We start from the raw sequence: 24,802 nt of genomic DNA, 5'->3' as shown, positions 1-24,802 counted from the left end.
ATGCCCTTGTTTGGTATTGGAGTGTATAGGGTCCTGGAGAAGACCTTCAATGATCAATTAGAGGTTTTAAATTTACTCTGGCTTTTAAAGGAATAGGGTATACTGTTTTTTTCCTTTATTACTTCTCTCTCTCTTTCTTTCTCTCTTTGACTCCCTCTTTGCTTCTTCCTCTCTCTTTCCCCTCTCTTTGTTTTTTCTCTCTCTCTTTCTCCCCTCTTTCTTTCTCTGCGTCTTTCTCTCTTTTCTCTTTCTCTCTGCCTTTCTCTCTCTCTTTCCCCTCTTTTCTCTCTCCCTCTGCATTCTTTCTTTCTTTTCCCTTTTCTCTTTCTCTCTGACTCCCTCTTTGTCCCTTTGCCTTTTCCTTTCTCTCTCTGTAGATGGATTTTGGGAACACAGTGGAAGGAAATTTGCTTGTTGCCCCCATTTGCCACTATAGGAATATGTGCCTCCCTTTAATTTACTCAATTCACTTTCATCCTGATCTATTATGTTGTCATAGACCAAGTTCCAGTTGTTAAAGTACTGGGTCATCAGTTCTAAGGCCCTGGCCAAGGAGCCAAGGCTTGGAGATTGTATTGCAGAGGCGGGGTAAGCTGGGTAGAAATTTGGGGGGAGAACATCTTACATAATGGGAGAGCAATCCTCCTAGACGTTTACAAATTTGGGGCCCTGGCAAGGGTGGTGGGGAATGGGTCCCACATAACTGCCCATGTTGAGAGCTGTATACCTAAATTGGGAGGGACACCAGGGATAAGACTCCCTGGGTTCATAGCCTAGATGCCTAAGGACATAGTGTAGAGCTTCCCTAGATCCCTTTGGAGGTACAACTTGCTCTAATACTTGAGAGAGGAAGTGAAAGTCTGAAGCATTAGTATCTAGGAGGCAGGGATTGGAGGAAGTAGATTCAGAGGTAAGGAGAATTTTGGGGCTACACTTTCAAGAAAGTTGTGGTCAGGACCCAGGAGGTATGGGTCAGAAGGAGAGGTAGGGGCACATGGTTGGGCGACTGTTGAGTAGAGACTTCTGGCTGTGCCATGATCTCCACTGGCCAATGCTGGAGTTTGGGACGACAGCTTCCTGCCTCTAGTTGGCCCTCGGCTTCCCCCAGGACATTGTGAAAGCCGAAGCTGGTTCCAGGCAGACCAATGCTCCCAAGCCAGAAGGATTGGAGGTTGTTAGAAAGCCTTTTCCTAGGAAGCCTAACATCTGAGTCTTAAGTCTGGTGGCCACGCTAATTGTTTTTAACTGGCCAACAGGTGCCTGGTATTTCCTCTGATTCTAAGGAAGGATAGGACAGAATAACAAGCAAAAGTGATCCTATATTACTCACCACTTTGGAGAATCCCCATACAGGCCACCAGATGTTACCAGACCGTTCTTAGAGCTCCCAAGATGGTAGCGGGCCATTCCCAAGATGGCAGCAAGGATTTTGTTCTCTGACCTGGAGTTCTTGGCCTCACAGATTCCAAGGAAAGGAACCTTGGGCCATGCAGTGAGTGTTATAGCTCTATTAGAAGCCATGGGTCATGAAAGAGAACTGTGGAACCCAGCTACTAGTGTTTAGCTTGATTAGGACAAACCTGGGCATTTAGCCATGGAGGAACAATGGCAAGCTTCTAGCCCAATCAGGAGGGGCAATGGGCACCTTGCTGGATCAGAAGTGCAGCAGACACCCTGCTGGATCCAAAAGGGTAGGAGTCAATGGTGGGTCTGCGATGGCGGCATTTAGCAGTGGTGGACAGTGAGCAAAAGCTCAGCTCGAGCTGGAACAAACACAGACCAGAAGAGTGTGCAGTTGCAAGATTTAATAGAGTTGAAAACAGAGCTCCCACGCAATCGGAGGGGACCCTAAGGGCGTTGCCCATTCCTGGCTCAAATGCCTGGGGTTTATATCACAATCATTGTCCCTTCCCCTGGTGCTCTCAGATGATACATGATTTGACTGTTTCTTTACCTCCTGCTTTTAGCCTAATTGGTATTTTAGTGAGCCCTCTTTACTACCTGATTGGTCGGATGTGAGCTGAGTTACAAGCCCCGTGTTTAAAGGTGGGTGCGGTCACCTTCCCCTGCTAGGCAAAGGAATTCTTAGTTGGCCTAGGAAATCCAGCTAGTCCTGTCTCTCAATAAGAGATGGACTGATAAACCCGAATGCTAATTTGTTAATGCAAAATGAGAAACATAATTGTCAAGGAGGTGAGATATTCCATTATCCATGATTTCTCTCCTTGGTAGAAAAGTCAACATTGAGAGTCAAAGTGCTCCCAGAAATACTTTGGCCATCCTAGGAAGAGGTGGGGCATTGTGGTAGGGAAGAACCCAGGCTCTGGGGTAATACAGGACTTGGTATATATCTTAATTCCCTTGCCTTAAGTTACATGACAAGGAGCAAGTTACTTAATCTTTCTAAGCCTTGATTTCATCACCCACAAAATGGGGCTAATAATAACCACCCCAAGAGTTGTTGTGAGGGTTAAAGGAATTAATGCGTGTGAAGGAGCTGGTAGAGTGTGCTTACAGTGATTAAGGTGCTCATTAGAAGGTAGTCGTGGTTATTGTCATACAACCTGGTGCCTTGGACTTCAATGACCTGGTAGTCTGCTCTCCTCTAGGAGGTGGTAATAATAATGCTGACTAACAATGCACTTTCTGTTTGCTGAGCATGATTCTAAGCCCTTTTCATGTATTAACTGAGACACTGAGTCTAAGCCATATCCCCAGGGCCCACAGCTAATGAACAGTGGGGTTGAATTTAAAGCAGCGAGGCTGACTCCAGTGTTTGCCCAAAAATCACACTCTAGAGCACCTTCAGCTGCCCGGGTTTCCCACCAAGTGGACCAGAGCACTTGGCTGTGGCCAGAGCTCTCAACTCTGGCTGGTGCTAGCAGAAACCTAGAAGGAGGGATGTGTTCACAGAATAATGGTGATCTTGTGTGGAGCATCTACAAGAGGGAGTGTGACTTTGTTATAGTAACGTTCTGCCAAGCCATGGATGAGATTACAGCCTTCATCAGCTATAGCCCTAGCTACATCTGGAGGGTGGCTCAGATCACCTTGGACAGAACAGCTGTGATGCCAGTGTCCATGGCACGGGCACTGATGCTGATGGTTAGAGTTGTTCATTTTATGCCCATTTTCAGGTGGCACCCTGACCTAGTAGATTTTTGACACTGCTATTTTGAAGGCTACGTATCAGCTCTGAAAGGGATGCTTTTTGAACAGGGACTCTCTGTGCTGGTTGAGTGTCCTGGAGTGCTCTGCTTAGGGTGTCTCAAATGCAGACCACCTTGAAGGTACCTAAGGGACAGTTCCACATACATCCCATGTTGTTTATGCCAAAGTATTTTAAAGTAAATTATCTCATAAACAATATAATATTCCTCTTGGAAGAGGGACTTTTCCTTGAATATTTTTCTCAAATATTGTGACAGGCATATATACAGGCAGAGGCCCCGCAGTCTCTGCAGAAGGATATGGATAAAAGAGATTCCTGCAGGAAAGCTCCGTGTACAGTCCGCCCTCTGTATTCACCATTCCACAGGCACAGATTCAACCAATCGTGGATCAAAAACGTGGTTGAGCCTATGAGGTTTGCATCTGTACAGTGCAGACTTTTATTCTTGTCATTCCCTAAACAATACAATATAACAACTATTTATATAGCATTTACATTGTACTAGGTATTGTAAGTGGTTTAGAGATGATTTAAAGGATGTGTGTAGGTTACATGCAAATACTGCACCATTTTGTGTAAAGGACCTAAGCATCTGTGGATTTTGGTGTTCATACGAGGTGCTGGAACGAATCCCCCATGGACAGGCACCAAGGGATAATTGTAATCTACTTTCACAGAATGGCCTGGAGCCTTTTTGCTGAACATGGGCTAGTTCCCATTACTGGGACAAGTTTAGCACTGCCAGAGCTGGGGAATGGGAGTAGGAAGAATCTTCCTGCTCTCAAATCCTCCTCCCTGCCTTTCAGCCATTTGCAAAAGAGATGGATGAAGAAGACGTGGCTGGAGGAGACCTCTTCTGAGATTGCACCTGGCATAGAATTAAAGCAGCCAAGAGGAAAACTGAGCATGTCTTGCCCCCCAGCCCTCTCTCTGACCACTTTTCCAACAATTTCCCACTCTTGACTTGACCATAGTATGTGCTGGCAACGCTTAACTGAAAACTCCCTTTCTCAACAAGTTTCATTGACTCGTTGCAATGAAGAGAGATTGCAGAGTGCCCTGGCCCCGCTAGCATGGCCTGTGACACCCTTGCCTGGTGTGTTCCCTGTACTTGGCTTCTGTCCTTGTGTGGTTGTCTCTCCTGCTGTTGTCTGTCATTACTGTCTTCTAGCTCTTCATTCCCAGCCCTTTGGAAACTGAGGGCCAAACCCTCATCCAGGCCCTCCTGCAGGTAGGACAAAGGAAGGATCCAACGGTGATATTGTACCCTGTCATGCACCAGGACTGCTAAAAGCTCACTCACACATTATATCATTCTGCTCTCACTAGAAAACTCTGAAAGTATGTATATACTGTTCTCATTATAGATGAGAAATCTATAATGAGGCTCCAAGAGGTCAAAACACCTGCCCAAGACAAACTGCTGCTTAGTAGAGCCTGGATTCAAATCCAGGTCTTCCGGCTCCAAATCTAGTTCTTCTACATGGTACTGCATTGTCTTTGCTTTCTAGCTACTGATAGTAAACATTAGATGTCCCTTAATGAGTGCTTTCTGGATGCCCTAGCTCCTTATTCCATTCACATGGGGCAGTCTCTATGGCTGTCAAACCCCTTTTAGCATCCTCTTCTCTTTGTGGCTCAAGGAGAAGAGACCCAGCAGGGAAAGCACAGAGGAAGCTTGCCGTTCACCCCACCCAGCACTGGGGGCCCTGGCTTGGCCATCAATGGGGAGGGTGTGATTGGAATCCTGGCAAACCTTGCTCCAAGCCAGCGTGGCTTCCCGTCTGCCTCCCACAGCTTTGCAGGGAATTCCAGGAACTCCAAGTAACAAATGATGGCAAATGAGGAGCTGAAGTAACATAGCAACTGCAAATGTTATTAGTCAGGTGATCTGCAGAAGCCGGCTGCCATTCCAGGGCAGATTATGTTTATCTGAGTAAATACCAAGTCCTCATGACGATGGTTTGTGCAGCAGAGAATGAAAAAGCTCTATTGTTCCTGCTCAAGAGGACTCGGAGCAGTGGAAACTGGGGAATTTTACTCCTTTTAAAATTCAAGATGTTTTGAGTGTACTCTGTGTGTGTGTCTGTGTTTGAGTGCTTATTGAGATACGTTTAACGAGCAGCTCTGATTTTTTGGCCCACATCCTTTGTTATTTGGTGAAGAAGTTGGTGTAGCCAAATTAGCGCAGAAATGAGAGAAGCGCCCTGGGTTTTATTTCTGGTTCTACAGTGAGCAAGCCGCGTAGCTTTGGACAAAGAGTGTGTTTTCTCTGGGCTTTAGTGAGGTGATTGCAGGAAGACTCAGGGATGGTTAATGACTCGTTCACACTGCAGCCTTCACATCTCCTTTCTGAGGAGTAGCAATGCTCTCTTTGGCTCACTCCTGAGAAAACTGAAACAGGAGACAAGGATGACATGCTTTCTTGATGCCTTTCTTTGCCTGGGCTCTGGGGGACTCGCAGCCAGGGGACACCCCTTACTTTCCTTGCCTGGCGATTGCCCTCCTGGGTAGCTGTGGGTCAGCAGATGCTCCTCCTTACCCAAGGGTCTGTCTTAGTTTCCTAACTTCTGCAATAGGGAGGGAAACGCACCATGTAGGGACACTTTAAAAATCTATTGTTTGACGTCATTTCTGACTGATGAGAGGTCTGGGTCAAATTTGACTCTAATACTACCTTATCATTTTTGATGAGTCTATTCTTTCTTTTTTATGCCTTTCATTGCCCCCAAGCTGCTCTGCTCTCTTTATAGGGCACTTCATTAAGGCAGGGCAGAATCCCTTACTTTCGATCTATCTCTTTATGGCTTAGACCAGAGGTCGGCAAACTGTAGTCCTCAGGCCAAATTCTGCCTGGTGCCTTTTCTGGTAAATAAAGTTTTATTGGAGCACGGCCATGCTTATTCATTTTCATAGTTGCCACAGAGGCAGTATGGCCTGCAAAGCCTGAAATACTTATTATTTGGCTCTTTACAGGAAAAGCTTGCCAACCCTGAGCTAGATCACTGCAGCATCTGCTCAAGCAATCTCTCTACCCTCCAGTACCTCTTTTGCACCGTTAGCAATGTGATGGCTCAAAAACACAAAACAGCTATGTCACTCGAGAGCTTTAAAAACCTACAAAGGCCCCTCACCTCCATTCTCATTAGATCCCATGCTCATCTCTCTTGGGTGGCTTTCAAGACCTTTCCCAGAAAGAACAAACCCTCCCTTCCAGCCTCCTTCTTTCTCAGTTGTTTCAACTTGTCTTCACTGTCCTGAGGATCCTTGATCTGTCCCCAAATAGTCCAAGCATATCTAGGCCCCAGGACCTGCTTCATTCAACAGATTTGCTCTGCCTGGTCCACCTTCTCCTTTCTTGCCTGGCAACATACCCTTTCTTCCTTTCTTTCTTCCTTCCTTCCTTCCTTCCTTCCTTCCTTCCTTCCTTCCTTCTTCCTTTCCTTCCTTCCTTCCTTCTTCTTCCTTCCTTCCTTCCTTCCTTCCTTCCTTTCTTTCTTTCCTTCCTTCCTTCCTTCCTCCTCTTCTCCCTTCCTTCCTTTCTCTTTTCTTTTCCTTTCCTTTCTTTCTCTCTCTCTCTTTCTTTCCTTCTTTCTTTTCCTTCCTTCCTTCCTTTCTTGCTTTTTTCTCTTCCTTCCTCCCTCCCTCCCTCCCCTTCCTTCCTTCCTTCCTTCCTTCCTTCCTTCCTTCCTTCCTTCCTTCCTCTCTCTCTTTTTCTCTTTCAGTCTCACTCTGTCACCCAGGCTGGAGTGCGGTGGTGCGATCTCAGCTCACTGCAACCTTCACCTCCTGGTTTCAAGAGATTCTCCTGCCTCAGCCTCCTAAGTAGCTGGGACTACAGGCACGTACCAGCATGCTGGGCTATTTTTTTGTTGTTGTTGTATTTTTAGTAGAGACAGGGTTTCAATACATTGGCCAAGCTGGTCTTGAACTCCTGACCTTGTGATCCACCTGCCTTGGTCCCCCAAAGTGCTGGGATTACAGGCGTGAGCCATTGCGCCCAGCCCATAGTCACACTTTCAAAACCCATGGTTGAAATGTGACCTCCTTAAAATACCTCTGAGTTATTTTCTACTCTAATATCTAGACGAACTGACCAAGACAGAGGCAAACAGGTGAGAAGCAAGTGAAACTTCCAGGCACTTGGGTGCATAAAGTCCTCCAGGAGAGAAGAAGGAAGAGGTGGCCAAGTTTGAAAAGGGTGGTTGTGGCCTAGCAATGGAAGTGTCCTTGGGGGGTAAATAAGGAAGAGCATTGAGGCCGTCGATGGGACCTCACTCATCAGTCCTCTGCCTTCCTGAGAGTGAGTCTATGTCCACGCCTGTCCTGCCTCCTTCCTGAGTTTAGGGGACTAGGCCCTTCTTCCATACCACGGCTAGGTCCATACCTGTGCCCCCTTAACCCTTCCTTGCATGTGTGGTCTTAGTGTGTGCCCAGCACCGCGGAAGTGCTTGCTCTATGCTCCGTGTAGCAGCAGTGACAACAATCAACATGTGACAATACCTTTCTTATTCCAATGCTCAGCTGGTGTCTAGAGAAATCTCTTTCCTGATAAGTCTGGCAAATCTGGCTTACTCTACAGATTTCATTGTGTTTCTGTAAAGCCCCAGCCCACCTGGAAGCACCCGCTTTGGTGCTCCTAGGCTTGGATCTTGCTGTGAGGCTGGGGGCAGGTGACCATGGCAGGCTGTAGGACTCCTCTCACTCTGTATCCCAGACCTCGCCCTGGAGCTTCTGCTACCCTCTCCTGCTCCAGCAGGCAAGGCCAGGAAGCCGGGAGTGCCTGCTGTCAATATCACATGTGGAGCTGTTTGTGGCCGGCCAGGACTCTCAGAGCCCAGCCTCCCAGGTCAGGCGTGGTGGGCTCCTCCCACTCCTCATCACTTTCTAGCTGGAAATTTTGTCTCAGCCTCCCCTCATCTGGGGGCTGGGTGTGGGCCAGGAACCCCCTCTTTCATGGACAGGTTTTAAAGCTGAGATCTGACCGGAAAGGGCTGAGATCAGGAATCTCCTGCCGCCTCAGCCAGGGCTAAGGCAGGAAGATCTCATTAACACCTTTCCACAAAGGGGAAAAATAATATTTCAGCTTGTTCCCTTTGTGTCTTCAAGCGGTGATAAGGTGCCACCAAAGTGCCAGTCTGAGCTGCGTTCAAATGAAGGATGATTCTGATAAGATGGAGAGGAGAGATGTTCGGGGAGGGGGCCGCTCAAGGAGAGGGGTGTGCGCTGGCTTAAGGTTATTAAACAGGAAATGCCTGGCCGTGGCGGATCAAGGGGAAATTACACATTCTGTCACATTTGCTTATTGAATCCCAGTTCTATTGAAGCTTGGAAGGGGGAAAAATGACGCCATCCCCATCAACCTCCTTGTAGCTCTTATTAGATTTCACAACCTTTCAATATTAAAATGCTAGTGCCGCTGGCAAAATTCCTTGTCAGTTTTTAATATCAGTAAGGGATTGTGGTGTTAGGTTTAAGGGGGATGGAGGTGGGATTGGGGAGGGTAGGCAGACAGTCCACAGGATCCCCGGTGCCCGAGGCCTCAGCTGTCTTTGCTTCTCAGGGCCCGTTGCAGGCCTGGGTCCTCCTGCTTAGTGCATAAAACTGCTGTGAAGTGGATGACAATCTCAGGGGGTCCACACTCCCCTCCCACCTTCACCGTGCATGTCACTGTACCCCATACTCAGGTTTAGCCTGCACCTAAACACTGTCATCAGGTTCTATATAAGTTTCCCAGGGCCGCTATAGCAAAGTTCCACAAACTAGGTGGCTGATAGCAACAGACATTGATTCTCTTGCAGTGCTGGAGGCCAAAAGTCTGGAATCAAGGTGCTCCCTCTGAAACCAGTAGGGGAGGATCCTTTCTTGCCTCTTCCAGCTTCTGGGGTTTGCTGGTAATCCTCCATGTTTCTTGGTTTGTAGATATCACCCCAGTCCCCAGGGAGGCAGATATTGCATCTCTGCCGCTCTCATCCAATGCTGTTTTCTGTGTGTCTCTTCTTTTCTTATAAGGACACCAGTTGTATTGGATTAAGAGTCTACCCTACTCCAGTATGACCTCATCTTAACCCATTACATCTGCAATGGCCCTATTTTCTTTTCTTTCTTTATTTGTTTTTTGAGATGGAGTCTCACTCTGTCGCCCAGGCTGGAGTGCAGTGGTGCGATCTTGGTTCACTGCAACCTCCGCCTCCTAGGTTCAAGCAATTGTAATGTCTCAGCCTCCCGAGTAGCTGGTACTACAGGTGTGTGCCACCATGCCTAGCTAATTTTTGTATTTTTAGTAGAGACGAGATTTCACCATATTGGCCAGGCTGGTCTTGAACTTCTGACCTCAGGTGATCCACCCACCTCGGTCTGCCAAAGTGCTGGGATTTCAGGCATAAGCCACCGTACCCACCCCCTATTTTCAAATAAGGTCACATTCCAAGGTCCTGGGGGTGAAGACATCAACACCTGCATCTTTTTAGGGGACACAATTCAATTCATAACAGGTGTCTTAGTTTAAATCCTTCCCCCTCAAACCAACCCTGAGACAAGGATTTTGGTGTAAGGAGTTTGGGCGGTGATTCCAGGATGCATGCAGAGGAAGTGGGGAAGTGAGACCAGCAAGGGAGAAGGGACAGTGAAGAGTAGAGTCAGTCCCTCCCCTGGAGCTCTGTTCATCTGGAACCCTCTGAGGGGCTGTGGGAGCAACACTAGGAATTGTATTCCCGAGGGCAAGGTGGTGGGCGTTTATACCTCAGTTGAGGCTTGCCCAGAGCATGAACTCCTTGACACTCCATCTTTCCCAAAAGGAGCCCAGTGAGCTTCTGCAGCCAGAGAATGATCTCAGCAGGGCGAGGTAGGAGACCACTGACTGTACATAAATTGTCTTTAGGGGCCCCGGGGTAGGACAAAGGGCTGTGGACAGGGAAGGCATTGGCAGCATCTGCTACACTCAGAGATCAAAAGAGCCTGGGCCAGAAGTTTCTAGATGTAAGCACGCCAGCCTTCTGTCCTGCTGGCAGGAGTGGGCCCTTCTCCGGGTCACTGTGACCAGGCCCCGATCCACAATTTATCATGCTTGCCCCTCCGTGGCTGAGTTGCTTCCTGGTCTCCTGTCAGATAATCTGGTTCTTTCAGGCTGGGGGTCCTGTCTCGACTCCCACTTTCTCTTTCCTGGGCATAGCAGTCCTGTTCCAACCCCCCCCCGTGACCTTAGAGTGCTGGGCAAAACTACTACGCAATCTTGGTCCAGCCCAGTCGTGGCGGGGTGGGGGAGAGGGGTGCATCTTGACCCGGAACAGGATGGGCTCTCGGCAGCTTGCCATCACACAGCTTATCTCCTGCCCCTTTCCGCCTTGCAGTGACCCCCATCTTTTCTCCTCACCCACTTGGTGAGCTCAGCCATTTAGGGATTTGGGAGAGTAGGACGCTAAAATCACAGGTGAGTCTTTAAGTTGCATATTTTTAGAAATCAGCCCAGAAGAGGGGAGAGACCTTTCTGGGCAGATGGCTTCCCAGCTGGCAGACAAGGACACCAGGAGGCAGGGCCCGACCTGGACCCCTGACTACTTACTGTTCCCTAAAACTGTGCTGCTCCAGGCCCCACCCCACTGCCCTGCTGCCCACAGACCTGAGGATGTTTGAGAGCCTCAGGCAATGTGTACTCCATCCCAAATGATTCTCAAGATCTTAACTGTCCTGCCCTCTGGAGCTGAGCTTCTTCTCAGAGTCACATTTCTCTGTTGTTTCTGTCCTAGTCCATTCATATGCAGAATACCCCACAGCCATCATCAAGTCCATGTGCAAAGCATGAACAAAGCCACAAGGTCTTCATAAACAGTGGGGCACTGGCATGGGTCATGTGGGTCCCACCTTCAGCCGTCTTTGAGGTTCTTTAGGGGGGAAGATGGAGGCAAAGGGATCCAAGATGAGCCCAACAAGAGGGCGGAGAAGCAAGATCAGCCATGGGAAGCACCAAGGGCTAGAGTCTAGAGCCCTAGGTTCTAGTCCTGCCTCTGCAGTGTTGTTTCATTTCATTTTATAATTTTAATTTATTAACCTCCTTGTTGTGCCTCAGTTTTCTCTTTGGCCAGACCGAGGTCCACCATGTCCCAGATTTGCTGTGACAATAAAACAAGATAACACCTCTCCTCAGGAAAGTGGCCCTTCTTGGCATACTCATGTGAGACAAAGTTATTGTGAAGTTGATAATGGGATAGGAAATGGACCTTTTGGAAGAAAGCTGTGGTAGGTGAGTGATCTGGGGGCCTGGCATGGCTGTATCAAGTCTCTGAGAATCTAGGAGGTTTTGTGACAGATAGAGGGAGGTCCGGGTGAGGTGGGGCTCAAAGTTGGGGAAGGGAGAGGCTCTGCCTCCTGGTGGCAGGTGGCCTGTCCACCCTGCTGATTGCCTGCCTTTCCTGAACTCTCTGCTCTTCCTGCCACCTCTGCCACTGGGGAGGGCTCCGGGCTGCCTCCCTCTCCCCTCCCAGGGGAATAGACACACAGCATATCAATCATCCCTTCCCATCTCAGGTGAAGACACAGCCTCCCACATTCAGAACAATCTCTGTGTGCTCAACATTAATGAAGTTTAGGCTGGAGCAGAAGCCGACTGTGGAAGGATCCTCTGGGAACACAGCATTGTGAGATGGGGTAGGGACGCAGGGATGGCCCATAGCGCTGGTTTTTTTTATTTCCTTTCTGAGAAATGGGGAGATGCCTGTGGTGGCAGGTCTGCTTTGACCTCAGCATCTCATGCAGGCCTTCTATTTCTCAGTGCCAGTGGAGACTCATCCATCTAAATTCACTCAAATTGATGGAACCGATTTACACCGGGTCTCTTTTTGATACATAATTTTAGCTTTAGTGTCAACTTGAAAAACTGTGCTTTGGAGACAGATGTGAGACATCACCCTTCTTAGTTTCTTGCTGGACAAATTGCTCACGCTGAGTGGGGCTAAGTGCAGGGGTGAGTGAAGCTCGCTCGCTTGGGGCCATCTTGAGGAGCCCCTGCGTGGAACTTGAACTACAGCCTTCTCCTCATGGGACTGTCTGACCTGTCAGGGGCATGTACGAGTCAGCTGTGACTTGTATGATGACTATTTGCCTGCATGTCTGACTCCCAACTGGCGGTGAGCTCCTGCGTGGTTGGGCCTCAGCCTTCTTTGTGTCCCGGGAACCCTGCACATGTCCAGCCTGTAGTCAACTCTATACATATGTTAAGTGAGTCAAACCCTGCCTGTCGGCCCTGGAAACTGGAGGCCCCATGGAGAACCTGGGGGGAAGCCAGGTTGACAGCTGAGCAGCTCTCCCAGGAGCAGCCTTATAAATCTGTTCTCATTAGCAGGAGGCCGGGGGGGAGGGGAGGAGAGCGAATGGGTGTGTGCGTGTTGAGGGCTGGGGAGACTGCTGCCATTAACGTGTCAGGAACCCCCTTCCATCTATGATGCTTTACTTCTGTGTCTGGGAAGGCTGTGTTTGCTGGTGATAGCTTTTCAGGATCCTGGAAAAATCCTGATTCTGAACCCCAATGCCCTGCAAAGCTGCACAGCACCCAGTCCAGAAAGTCACTCTTCTCCATCTCAGTCACATTTTCAGGTGCTCTACTTGGCTTATGCTTTTTCGCATAAGCGTTGAAGAAAGAGCTGAAAAGTTCTGTTCAGCTTTGGTGGTGGGTTCTCTTTGTTCTGAGTGCTCTGTTGGGGTCACATCTGGTAGCCTCAGCTGCAATTGACTTTTGGCTCTTGGTCTTTAGGCCAAAGGACTTTCCTGCTACACAAATGAGAAGTTTTAAAAATAGCTTTTCCATCCCACCCATAAGTTACAACCATTGTCACTAACCCAGCATTCAGAACTTTGCAGGAGTGAGGCCTCCACCAGCAGGGCTTCTCCTTGGAGCCAGCTCCACGTGCGGATGCCTCCCTTTCTATGTGTGCAGCCAGCTCTCAGGCATGTCTCTTCCCAGCATGAGGCAGTCACAGTCACAGGCAGGTTAGCATCTGCTGTCCCTCTCCAGAGGCTCAGAGCCCACACCAATGCCCATTTACAGCACCTACACCAGCTGTCAAGGTGCAACATGCTTGCTCCCCCTCTGTTTCACACTTTTCTATTTAAATTTGTATAGCATTAGGATAATGAAACATATTCTGTTTGTTAAGGCCACAGAAACCTGGTTTTGGCATAGAGACCCTAAGGGGGCACAATAATGAACAAGATTAAGATAAATACAAATGAAAGGACAGGGAGTCTCAGGTGGGCACACATGTAAGGCTCTGCTTGAGCCTGAGCTTTTAGACTGGCACAATTAGCATCATTACTGTTACAGTCTAAGCCTCAACATGGAATAAACCTTCATTAATGATTTTTGTTAACGAAAAGGCAGGTCTCAGCTGTTTTCCATGGGATCCAGATCTACACGAGTTTTCTCATAGGCTCAAGCTTCAGCTGCCAGACAGGTGAAGTCAATGGGGATACAGGTGTTTGAACCCCACTGGGGCCCCATCAATGGGATACAGGGCTATGGAAGGACTGGGCTTCTTGCTAAGTGCCCTTGACTTTGCCTAATTTCTGCCCAGGCTCCACTTGTGGCCCCATCAGGCCCTCTGAGCAACAGAATGAGCTATTCACAAAACACTTTGTAAATATTTTTATTTTGAAAACAACTTTGATTGCCATCACTTTGAGAGGAGTGTTTTTAATACCAGGAATATATACGCAGGTTTCTCTGACAGCGACCTAAAAGACACCCAGAGTTAGGGCAAGGGTCCCCACGAAGGGCCTGAGCTCATACCTTGCTCCACTGCCGTGCTGTCATCACAGTCAGGAAAGAACTAGTTCTGAATCCAGCCCCACCGCCCTTATTATTGGCATAAAATAGAAATGTAGCATTTGGCCAAACGTTTTAAGTTTTCCTTCAAAAACATAACCCTTTGTCAATATAACTACAGTTCTTAATTATGAGATAAAACAAGGGAAATGATATAGAACAATATTAAAAGAAACAAAAATGTCTGTCTTCAAATTAAGTACCTTTTTATCTCATTCCCCTGGGTCATTAATTACCACTGTGGCCTCGTCTTGGTCTCCCTACTCAACTCAAGGAAAACACTTAACTTTCTTTTGGTGGTTCAAGTGTCAAAAATGTCCTTAGGCTGGTGTACAGTTTTTCGGAAAATCACTTCTAACTCCTCTCCTGCTGATCCTTCTAATAACCCTGCTTATGATTTATCGGAGGCAAAGTGTTAAGTGTTTCATCATTTCTCTAATTAGTTCTAGAGGATAACAGCTCCTTCACAAAAACAAACCATTTTCAAAAATTTTCTCCAAGTTTTGCTTCTAGAATACCTTTCCCATCCCTCTTTTTCTCTAGCTAACCATCTGATTGAGAGTGGTTCTAGAATATAACACAATAATAACAGCTGCAAATGCTTTTTGAGCACTTACTTACTGCCAGCCAGTGAGGATGCTGTGACTTAGAAACAGCACAAGATCACATGGCTGAGGAGTGGCGGCAGAGCCTGTGCCCCACTCTGCCTCCTGAAGGTCAAGTGAGGTGGGAGGTGCTTGGAGTTGAACCTGTGTTCTCCCAACCTGCAACCAGGTGCTATTGTCCCTAGACTCTATTCCCGCCTTCCTTTGGTTGCTCCCACCCTTATTACAAATAGAGAGAAAACTCCCTTAAGGAGTGAGTCTTTGAGCCTGTAACAAACCTTTCTGTATCCAATCTTCTTCTCTATCTCTACCAACATATCTTTTACATTAATGAAAATTACAGAACATCATGGTTCTCTGCTAATTGTAAAAGGTTTTAATTTTAAAAGGTTTGTTGCAGAGATTCATGAAAGGAACCAAGTGTTTTTCTTCAGGATGTTTTACATATGAGTATAATACAGAAGAGTTTGAAAATAGCTATTCCATGCATATTAATTAAGATATCCTTCCTCTGCCCCTGCAACAGCAGAAATCAATTCTGGATGGCTTAAACAAAAGGGGCATTTTTATTTTTTATTTTTTAAATTTTTTATTTTTATTTATTTTTTTTTTTGAGACGGAGTCTCGCTCTGTGGCCCAGGCTGGAGTGCAGTGGCGCGATCCGGCTCACTGCAAGCTCCGCCTCCCGGGTTCCTGCCATTCTCCTGCCTCAGCCTCCCAAGCAGCTGGGACTACAAGCGCTCGCCACCACGCCCGGCTAATTTTTTGGCATTTTTAGTAGAGACGGGGTTTCACCTTGTTAGCCAGGATGGTCTCGATCTCCTGACCTTGTGATCCGCCAGTCTCGGCCTCCCACAGTGCTGGGATTACAGGCGCGAGCCACCGCGCCCGGCCAAGGGGCATTTTTAAAGGAACACTGGTGAATTTCATGGGCTCAAAGAAGCACGTGAAACCACCAAGACTCAGAGAGAGGAAAAACTGGGGCATGCCCGGACACCCCGCAATAGGAGAACCTAGACCTTATCACCTTGTCCTGCCATGGTGCAACCCCGTTCTCACATTTCTTGAGATCTCACTATCCCACAAGATAAATCTTCTGTTGGAAGAAAATGTGATTAAACTAGATTTACTTAGGGGTGTACAAATGGATCAGGCAGCCATGGTGAAGGCTGAGGGGTCAATGGCCACATTTCAGGACTTCTCCCAGAGAAGGGGCCATTGTGGTGAGTGGGCTTTGTATTGTGGTTTCTTTACATGGCCTTGGAGCCCTAGAGAGATCTTTTATGTTCCCTTTCTTCCTTATTCTATCCCCCACCATGGGGCGAGACTGACAGTCCAAAAATGCAAATATGGGGACAAGCAGTATTGGCCACTGACGATTTGTCCCCAATATCTCTTCGGGTAGCTTGGTAACAAGCTAGCAGGGCTCAGGGCTCCCCTGCCCCCTCCAGCAGGAGGTGCTGCACACCCTCAACTTCTCAGCCTCCTACATCCAGAAGCAGGGCTGCTAGTCTTCCCCGTGACTCCTGTAAACAGCTGGTGCCCAAACTCAGGACATTTTGCAGCCAATCTCAGACAGTTTTTGCCTCACTTCCATGGCCCCTCTCATGCTTGTCCCCTAAAAGTAGAGGTGTAGGGAGTGGGGTCCCTCTGCTGGCACACCCTCTCTCCATCTCACCCCCTGTGATCCTGCAACCCAGTCCCAGCATGGCTTTGTGCAGGATGCTAGAGAACCAAGGCAAATTCAGCCCCTTCTGCCCATGAGTGCCAGCCTGCACCAAGCAGCATTTGCTGGTGGCCACCCCAGTGCTTTTGCTCAACAGTTAGCCTAAGGCAGTATGACAAACTTACTTCAGACCTGAAGTTGGGGAGGTTATTAAGGGAAAGAGGTATAAATTATTCTAGGTGATAGCAACTCCTAGCACCAGATGGAGTCTAAGCCCTCAATCAAAGAAGGCCTTAGGAGATGATGCAAAGAACTAGTTGCAGGTTCCAGGAACCAATCTGGGGCTTCAGTAGCTGGGGGGACATGGGGACTGCCGTTCTCATCCCAGCTCTGTCCGTCACATATTACTTGATCTTGGGAAAGTCACATGACCTTTTGTTTCTTAATTTGTTTGTTATGATACAGAAATGTCATAATGTCCATCCCATCTGGGAGAGTTGTTGTGAGACTGAAATCAAAAGTTAAAAGCACTGTACATTTTGAACTATTGTTGATCTGGGGAAACTGAGCCACAGAGCCATTCCCCAGACCAGATGCAGAGGAATGGACACAGCCTTTGGGATGTGCCAGAGTGGATGGGGTAATTAGCTGCCCTGGAGTCCTCTCACTGCACTTTGTAGTTAAAGGTGACTGTGACTTTTACTAACTTTTCTCAGGATCACAGATTTCTCTGAGCAGAACTTTAGCCATAATAACTTAGCAGGCTCCACTGGATCGATAACTCTGAAATCTAAGGGCCATTCAGTTGCTAAAGGCTTTTTATTTAGCCTTTGTGTTTGGTATTAATGTTATCCCCATGGCATCTAAATGGCAGAGCTATTTATGGATTGGAAGTCATTCTGACAGTGTGGCTCCTGGCCATCCATCATGGGTAAGAGAGAAAAATCCAGGTGCGCAAAACTCCTAGGGTAGGCAGGACAGATGGGGATATTTAATGCTTGCTGATGCCATGAATTCTACTTAATTTCTTTGCAAGCAACAGTAGCGAAGGGCAATAGAAAAAGAGCGTCTTTCTTTGAAAAGGTAAGAGATCAAGTCCTAAACTTTGCATTGGAGGCATGACTTCTCTGGGGTTGAAGTCACTGTAGAGACAACATTGTGATATATATTGGTACTTCTCAACTTTTTTTGAATATGAAGATTCTTTTAATTGGGAGAAAGGAATCTCAACATGGGAGTAACTGCACCTGAATGTTGACGGATTGAGAAGATACATAATTACTGTAGGGTACACTGTATTCAGTAACAATTTTCAATGAGTTTATATTTAATTCATGAAAATGACACACTTGAAAAATAGTGCATATATGATTGAGACACGTTTTTTTTTCAGTTTAAAGACTGAACATAGATCTTGCTGCTAATGATAACAGTGTACCTAATACTTGTTGAGAGTTTATCATGTTCTAGGTACTGTTCTAAGCAATTTTTTTGAGACAAAGTCTTGCTCTGTTGCCCAGGTTGGAGTGCAGTGTCATGGTCATGGCTCCCTGCAGCCTTGATCTCCCAGGCTCAAGTAATCCTTCTATCTCAACTTCCTGAGTAGCTGAGACTAGAGGCACATGCCACCACACCTGGCTAACTTTTTAATTTTTTTGTAGAGATAGAGTCTCCCTGTGCTGCCCAGGCTGGTCTCAACTCCTGGGCTCATGTGATTCTACCATCTTGGCCTCCCAAACTGTTAGGATTACAGGTTTGAACCACTGTGCCTGCCTGTTTTAAGGCATTATCTCATTCAATTTTCATGACAACTCTGTGAGATTGGTAACAATCACTATTCCCATTTTACAGATGTGGAAATTGAGGATCATAGATGTTAAGTAACTTGCCCTAGGTCACTCACCTGGCAAGTGATGGAAAAAATGTTCATCCCTGAGTCATCCGTTATTGTCATCAACATCATCAGCCACAGTCTGCAAGACTCACCCAGTGCAGACTTTGCATGTTGCTGACATGCAGGTGGGTGTGATGGGGGAGAAACTCCAGCACTCTGTTCAGCATATTTTGAAGTTGGCTTCCCGGCTGTGAGCATGTGCCAGCCTCTCTTGACTGCACATCCTACTTTATTCTCTTCTCCCCTGTCTTCCTCCTTTATCTCTTCCATTTGGCATTTACAAGTGTGGGTTCAAGAGGAACTTTTAGAGAGGGGGCAGGGCACAGAGAGTTGAGAGATTGCCAGAGATTTGAATAAAATGTTGTCTCTGAATCCAATTTTCCACCATTTATCTCCTTCAAGGCTCCTGACTGAGGAAGGATATTCACAGGGAACAAGAGTCAAATGGGAAAACCTACGACTTCATTAGTAGCTAGGAAAACTCCTGACACTCCAAAGGCCAGCCTTCTCTGCAAAAATCTGGTTTGGAGATCATGAGGCCCAAGTTTAGCTTCCTATTTCCTATTCTTTACATCTAGAATGTAAACATTCTGTAGGAATTTCTTTCTTTTTTTTCTTTTGTTGAGACAGAGTCTTGCTCTGTTGCCCAGGCTGGAGTGCAGTGGTGCAATCTTGGCTCACTACAACCTCCGCCTCCTGGGTTCAAGCGATTCTCCTACCTCAGCCTCTCGAGTAGCCAGGATTACAGGCACATACCACCATACTTGGCTAATTTTGGCATTTTTAGTAGAGACAGGGTTTTGCCATGTTGGTTCAGGCTGGTCTCGAACTCCTGACCTTGGACGATCTGCCTGCCTCGGCTTCCCAAGGTGTTGGGATTACAAGCATGAGCCACCACACCTGGCCTTCTGTAGAAATTTCTGAGTCCACTTTTTAAAATTAGTCTCATGAAGAAAGAACAGCTAGCCTGTCTTTCTATGTGGACATCCAATATACTTGTCCCTATCTTTTTTTCTGGCAATGGCACTGCCATTTCTTTTGGGAAACTGCCTCTCTTCCATTCCTTGTCATTCTTGTAGAGGCCACCAGTTACAGTATCTGCATTCCTGCCTGGCCATGGCCACATTGACTGATCCAGGAACATGGATGTGACTCAAGCAAAGCTGATCCATGGACCTGGGAAAGAGGGGGTCTTCCTCCTTCTTGGTTGTTACCAACTGAAGTGCTATAAATGTAGAGTCACCTGAGGCCTCTGTCCATGCCATGGAGGAGGACCATACATGGTAAGAAAGAAGTTGAAGCTAACACCCAGAGAAAAGCAGAGTTGAGAGATGGAAGAGTTGCAAAAGGAGTTTGAGAGATGGAGCAATAGATTAGTAGATAGATAGATAGATACCTGATAACATTCTTGGTCTAGATAGGCTTGCATTAGGTTCCACTCTCGGGATTGTGGCTACAATAATTCACCTTTCTTCTTATCTTAAATTGCTTTGTTGTAGACTTGTAGCCAAAAAAGTCTTGACTAATCCACTCACCCATTCAGCACAGAAAAGTACTCCCGATGTACGTCACTTTACAATGCAGCCATCCTACCTGCTGGTGCCATGTGGCTTGATGAATGTGAGGTTTTGACCAATTTTGGAGGAGCTACTGTGGGGTGGAGATGTGCTTCAAAGTGTGAGCAGAAGGGTTTACTCTCCTCTAATTGAGGAAGCATGTTTTATCCCAAGAGTAAGGTAGGTGAACCCCTCTTTTAGACTCTTGGGAATCAATGAATGCAATGAAAAAGGGATTTGCTGCTATTTCTCATGATCTCCCTGCTATTGAGATGTTCTAGAAGGGTGAGGCTTAAAGATCCAGGCCCAATTTGGTGGATCATGTAAGTGTTATTCTGAGTATATTTTTGAAACTTGTGAAATCTGGTCACCGCTTCTGACAGGTGGTAGAGAGTTCCATTTTTTTCTCAGCAGACAGATATCAATAAGGAGGGGAGAGTTAGACGGGCTTTACCTATGAGTAAGAGGGAATCCTGAGGAAATGCAATTCTGCTCCTTTTGGACTGGTTTAGGAAGAAGTTGGTGGGAGTGAAATGCTGCTTTTTGGGTGTATCGCTCTGATCTCATCATAAAATATTATGGCTTTATTGCTTTACCATTTTAACAAAAACTCAGCTTAAGGATGTATAATTTTGGACAAACATGTAACCTGGGTGGCCACTAGAGATAAATATTGCAGACTCTAATGCCTGAATATAGACCACCGCACATATTGGAAAGGTATAAAATGACAAAGTAGATCCTTTTAGACCCATCCAGCATCTTTTATTTTTATTTTTTCTTAGCATTTTCCATTCTCCTTCTCTTTCTTCCTTGATCAAACACTCCTATAACCGAAGACTGTGACCTTCACTCTTATACTCACGTTAGTATCTTCGGGGAGTCGTGGAGTATCTCCTAGATAGTAATCACTGGGGTGGTTTTCCAGAGACAAATGTGAGTGCTGGCTGGGACTTAGGAAATCCAAGTGACCCCCTGGAAGGCATTTAAAATCCTCTCAAAGCCTCAATTTCTCCAAGTGGAGAGTGAGAAAGTAAGATTCAATAACCATTAGCTTTCCTCTGGCTGTTCCCCGCAGAAGCTGGGCACTGTAGTGGTTGCTTCTCTAGCTGGAGTCTTTGGTCTCAAGCAGAACTTGTCTTGTGCTTCTTGGACTGTTGGACAGTTCCAACCTTCCAGCCCCTGCCTCTATACCCTGTCCCCGAGACCCCAACCCCTTCCCCAATTGCCAACTGCTTAGATGACTGAGAACCTGCTGATTTTTGAAACAAAAGAATGAAAAGAAGGGTTTCTTTGCAAACCTTTTTCACTGTCAGAGGAAACACTGGGCTGGAGGCATTGTGGGCTTGAGAGTGTCCAAAAGCCTCCATATCACACTGTTCTCTGTGGCCCACTTTGCCCACCCTGCCCTATGTCGCCCAGGGTCCTTATAGGCTGCCTTTGAAGAGTTGCTAATGATGGTCCACATTCTGAAGTTCACGCTATCGCAGACAGCCTGGAACAGGGCCCCCGGGCTTTGATGGCCATGGCTCTGAAATTGCCGTATAGTTTAGTTGTTCAGAAGTTCAGGCAGGGAGCTCAGGTATTCCATTCCTTTGGCCCTATATCTCTTCCTATGATTAGGGGGCAAGCAATATTTCCTAGGAAGGACCTTGACCTTCTGCAGAACTCACAGAGGAATAATGGGGAGTTTTGGCCAAGGTGATAACAAATTAATTCAGAGGGTCTGCTTTGGTGGTGACCTTCTACGGCTCTTTGGTGACTGTCTATGGCTGTGTGGTGGAAAGAACACGTTGAGTTCACATGGGTGTCGAGGTCGTTCTAGTAGTAGATCCCTCACTCCCTCCTGAGTGACCTTGGGCTGACCATTCACTTAACCTCTGTGACTGTCAGCTTTCTCACTTGTAAATTGGGACAAGAATTCCCATTTCATGGGGGATTGTTGTGACAATTAAGTGAGATAATGGGTGTCATGCCATGTTACCAGCACTCTTAGCTTTCCTACAGATACTGTGAGGATTAAATGAGCCAGCTGACAGGAAGGCCATTTGCTAATTGGGAAGGCTGGGGCAGAATGGGACTGTCTGAGCCAGGCCAGTGGATGTGATTGAGCAGAACTGATGACCTTGGCCACTTAAGACAGGAACCCACTGCCCCATTAGCTCCCTCAAGCTCTGGAGGTGAGGTGTTGAACTTGCTCAAGTTGAGTTGCTTGGATTTTGGCAGAGATACGCAGACCCAGGGGGAGAAGCGCTCTTCTTGTCATTGCCTCCATCTCTCCCCATGCCCCAGGCAGGGAATAGCTGCAGCCTCAGTACCTCCTTGCTCATTGCTCAAAGTCAAGCAGTGTTTTATGACTAAGGCGGATGAGCATGTCTAAATATTTAACTGGCAGATCAATCTGTGGCGACAAGGAGCAGCATTAAAAAAATAAAAGACGAGACATTCCAGTGACGTCTTCATGACTGGCAGCATGCCATGGGGAGGGGACTGGGCTCTGTCTGGGATATAGCTCAGAAGGTGAGAGAGTGATAAGTCAAAGAACACTGGACTAGAAGTCCTATTGCTGGCTCTTAACCACAGCCAGTGTGCTTGGAGCAATGGAGAGTGGACAGACAAGAGATTGATTGCACATAGCTCCAGCCAGCCTCCTGGCATGCTGAGCTCCTGGGTGGTCTCCAGCTTCGATCGTTGTCTGTCCCCTGATTGAGTGTGCATAGACAGGTGACATCAGATGGGAGGAAGGAGGACATGGCAAAAAGGGAATACAAATGAGTGACTGTATTTTACATGCTTGACAGGAGACAGTGCTGGGTTTGCAGGCATGATGATGGTGGCTGTCCCTGCCCTGCTAAGGTACCCATAGGATAGGATAGGGTGGCTCCTACTGTAAAGGAGGCAGGTGGCATCTCCAGGCTGGATCAGGCAGCCATGTTATGATGAAGCTGCAGGCTTTATGTTAGTAGAGCTGCAAGTGCAGATGTAGCCTTCAGAAATGCAGTACCAGATGGTGCAGGGTGGAGGAGCCTGGCTTGTCACACATTCAGACGGTCATAAAGCAAAGACAGCAATTATAGCTAATGTTTTCTGGATGCCTACTATGTGCTAGACCCTTTGGTAGGGAATTTACATACTTATTTACTCCTTCAAGAAACCCCTGAGATAAACAGAATAAGTAAGTGGATATAAACACACACACACACACACACACACACACACACACACACACACACACACACACGTATAAATATACCACATATATAAATAAAATATACCCATATATATCCATATGTGTGTGTGTATATATGTGTATATGTATGCAAACACATATATAATAACTTTGCTATAAGCTTGGTTTAACTTTACATAAATCACTTATCCTCTATTTCTCTTGCCTTTAATATGGAAATACACTGCCTATATCTGCTTATTTATATACTTAAGACTATGTTTATACTCTCTAAACCTTCATTCCTTTCTAGTGACCAAAATGTATTGAATACTTGGCTATGAGAGATCCCAGCGAGGAAGAGTGGCTAAAGGTAGACCTTGACCTGGGAAGAGCTGCCTTTCAAAGCAGGAACAGCTCCAGAGGCAGTTGCATCAAGCAGTCCTGCCTGGCGAACATCAGAGTAATGAACATCACTGCTGTGCTGCCTGACACCGTCGTGTTGTCCAAGCTATATAAGCATTGATCATTGTTCATGTGTGCACATATGCATTAGAGTTCCTTGTACACCATGAATCCTGAGTGCTTCCATCAGTGCCTGGCACCTAGTGGACACTCAATAAGTCTTTGTTGAATGAATGAGTTCTAGGTGAGGGAGGAGAGCTCAGTTTCCAGGAGTTCCACAAAGTCACAGAGTAAGAACATGGTAAACTTACATCCCATCCCCATGTAAGTGCTTTTAGCTTCCAGGCCTGAATCTAAAGAGCAGAGAGTTTAATCTCAGCCTGGTTTAATGCCCTCAGTATTTCAGCCATTGTTTTATGCAATTCTCTTTGTGAAATTCTTAGAAACAGTTGCCAAGATTTAAGGATTTCCTTCATGTGGTTTTCATCTCTTAACTTTCATCAAAGTTAACTTTAAACAATGTTAGGAGAGAGGTAAATGGCAGTGTCCCATGGCCCCCTGTGCATGTGTGTGCATGTGTGTGTGTGTGCATGTGTGTGTGCAAACACACACTTGTGATGCTGAGAACACTGGTCTTATTTTCTCCCAAACATGTTAGCTCCACAATTTCATAATTAGGGGGGATGCTAATGTTCTATGATTGGAAAATGTCACCCTGCATGACTAATTTGCCAGCAGGGCCTAATTGAAGTTCGGCATCATCTGCGGCTCCTGTAAAGTCTTTCTTCTGAAGTGTGGAGGCAGAGGCGGTGACGGTTGCAGTGCAGTGGCAGGGAGCCAGGCTGGGCCAGTGGATGGCGATTTATTGCCCCACATTTCTCAACAGTTGTGAAGGGTCAGATGGGATATCAGCTGTGGTTGAAATGGGGTTGGCCATAAAGGAAAAATTTGGGGCTGGACTAACCCATGTGGCAGGTGGCACTCAATAAATAGCTGGGCTTTCTCCAGGGAGGGCTTTTTTTTTTTTTTTTTTTTTTTTGAGTGAGACAGGTCTTTTGTGTGAATGCAAACATGGCAGAGCAGCAGGCCCAAGGCAGCCTAAGGCAGAGGGTAAACCCTAGGGAGTTTGTTCCCATGGTACGTCCACTAGGCTGCAGGATCCTGGAGGTCCAGGGATGCATGTTGATTTATTCCTAGGTTCTCAGTGTCTATCGTCATGCATGGCACCAACTGGGCATCCAGTTATTGTTTCCTGCATGCATGGAAGGAATGGTGACCTCTGTTTCTTGAAGTCAGAGATGACTTTGTATTGAATTCTTGACCTGGATTTTAGGGAGTGAGTGGAACAGCAGGAGGATGGGACATAAGGGTATTTGGAATTTGAGACCTTCATTCATTCAACAACAAATATTTTCTTGAGCATTTTCTATGCACAAGATATGAGATGAGATACTGGGTATAAACTGATGAACAAACTCTCATGGTTTCTGGTTTGTGCAAGTCACATTCCATTGAGAGG

General features: G+C 46.7%; 1 long non-coding RNA gene across 4 annotated transcripts; it reads left to right on the top strand.

The window, feature by feature from the left end:
- The first annotated feature begins 534 nt into the window (after positions 1-534).
- LOC108514807 (uncharacterized) lies at positions 535-23,422 on the top strand. Of its 4 annotated transcripts, none has more exons than XR_001881345.1 (5): positions 3,990-4,268; positions 11,238-11,411; positions 18,111-18,278; positions 19,233-19,436; positions 23,192-23,422. It is a non-coding gene; the product is annotated as an uncharacterized LOC108514807 (long non-coding RNA). The 4 variants fall into 4 exon arrangements; XR_001881344.1 differs by lacking the exon at positions 19,233-19,436 and adding an exon at positions 11,696-11,815; XR_001881343.1 differs by lacking the exons at positions 3,990-4,268; positions 19,233-19,436 and adding an exon at positions 535-588.
- The last annotated feature ends 1,380 nt before the right edge of the window (positions 23,423-24,802 follow it).

This window comes from Rhinopithecus bieti, unplaced genomic scaffold (assembly GCF_001698545.2).
Source record: "Rhinopithecus bieti isolate Rb0 unplaced genomic scaffold, ASM169854v2 scaffold_34313, whole genome shotgun sequence".
Taxonomy (NCBI): Eukaryota; Metazoa; Chordata; class Mammalia; order Primates; family Cercopithecidae; genus Rhinopithecus; species Rhinopithecus bieti.
This window is presented reverse-complemented; position numbering and strand designations above follow the sequence as displayed.